Source organism: Lactuca saligna, chromosome 8 (genome assembly GCF_052625555.1).
Source record: "Lactuca saligna cultivar CGN05327 chromosome 8, ASM5262555v1, whole genome shotgun sequence".
Taxonomy (NCBI): domain Eukaryota; kingdom Viridiplantae; phylum Streptophyta; class Magnoliopsida; order Asterales; family Asteraceae; genus Lactuca; species Lactuca saligna.
Genome location: NC_136424.1, coordinates 157,137,256 through 157,139,015, shown reverse-complemented (window position 1 = coordinate 157,139,015; position 1,760 = coordinate 157,137,256). Strand labels below are relative to the sequence as shown.

General features: G+C 36.4%; 1 non-coding gene across 1 annotated transcript; it reads right to left on the bottom strand.

Moving 5' to 3' along the window:
* Positions 1–1,161: 1,161 nt before the first annotated feature.
* LOC145013593 (small nucleolar RNA R71) lies at positions 1,162–1,268 on the bottom strand. Its single transcript, XR_013665142.1, has one exon. It is a non-coding gene; the product is annotated as a small nucleolar RNA R71 (small nucleolar RNA).
* Between the last annotated feature and the right edge of the window lie 492 nt (positions 1,269–1,760).

Sequence of the window (1,760 nt, the reverse complement as noted above, 5' to 3'; positions counted from 1 at the left end):
ACCGAATTACTCCTATGGTTTAATTATTACTTTTGTTAATTGTTTATTGGTGATTTTATTAAATTAAGTTTGTTAAAGAACCTTATGCATTAACCACAACTATTTTCTGTTAATTGGAAGACAATTAAGTTGCATGAACATCTCTTAGTTGTTAACCTCATATGTTTATGTGACCACTTTATCATATGTCTAGGAATAATGAACATGAAACTAGAATTAATAAGAGAATGAGTAAATTAATGTGTGAGCTTGTTTGAGAAACCAACAAACAAGAGGTTAATTGAAACACCCTATTGATTAACCAATTACAAATCTTATTTAATCCAAATAATTGAACTAGGGAATTAATTAGTTTAAATAATTGGTCATTGCTTGAATTAATTAATTGTCTAAGGGTTAGTATTAGTGAACATGAACCTAACCACTATAATTGGTAACGAATAACAATTAATATGTCACATTATTATACAAATAACCATATGAGTGAGTTGGTTGGACCTAAACATAAACTCTTTATCAAAATTCGGTGAATTTTTACTTGTTTTAGCTTTTAGTTAAATCACTTGTTAGGTGATTTGTTTAAGTTTCTAGTCTTGTAAAACTAGAGAAAAACCTTTACTTTTATTACTTGCTTAGTTAAAATTAGTTGTTAGTTTAATTTCCGTTCCCTGAGTTCGACACTCTACTTATCCAACTATACAACTAAAAGATAGGTTCACTGCCTTTGTGTGCTAAATTTATAATTTAAAAGTAGGATTAAAACCAATGCATCTTACCATGGCTAACATTGATGAAATTCCCATGGGAGAATGGAAGAAGAGGATCCGCGATGACACTGGCCCAGGATTTGTGCGACCCGCAATTCCTGCAACTGCTACTTTTGAGCTCAAGGGTCACATCCTTGCTCAACTTAAGGAGATTCCCTTCACCGAAAAAGACCACGAAGATGCTTACAAACACTTGGATGAAGTCAATGATGTGGTTGATTATTTTAATGTTCCTAATGTGCCTCGGGAAACTCAGCTACTTCGCATGCTTCTGGTTACTTTGAAGGGTGCTGCAAAAGATTGGCTCACGTCACTACCCCCCGGATCGATCAATACATGGGCCCAAACGAAAGAAGAATTCATTGATCAATTCTGCCCGCTATCCAAGATATCCAAGCTAAAGAAATCCATTGCTAACTATGAACAACAAGCAGGGGAGTCACTATATGAAGCTTGGGAGAGGTACAAGAGCTTGCTAAGGAATTGCCCACATCATGACCTCAATAGTCAACAAGAAGTCTCCATCTTTTATGATGGAGTAAATGTTACCACAAGGTAATTACTTGACTCGTAAGGTCCACTCACGAAGAAGGCACCTCCAGTGATAAAGCAATTGATTAAAGAATTCTCTAAGCATTCTAGAGAATACCATAATCCAAGAAATGATGTGACTAGGGGGCCACATATGCAGTTTCAGAAGACTTGTCAGCAGTCATGACTATGTTAAAAACGATGGATAGGAGGATGGATAAAATGGATCAAACGATACATGCTATTCGGGTGGGTTATGAGAATTGCAATGGGCCTCATCTTACTAGAGACTGCGACTTGGATGAAAATGGCAACAAAAAGGTGCAAGTTTGTTACTCAAGTGGGGACCGATATGATGAAGATTGGCGTAAACCAAAGAAGGAGTGGCTCCCTTATGACGAGTACGAGAAGGCTAAGGAGGAGAAGTACACACAAAAGGGAAGAGGTTTTTACAAAAAGGAG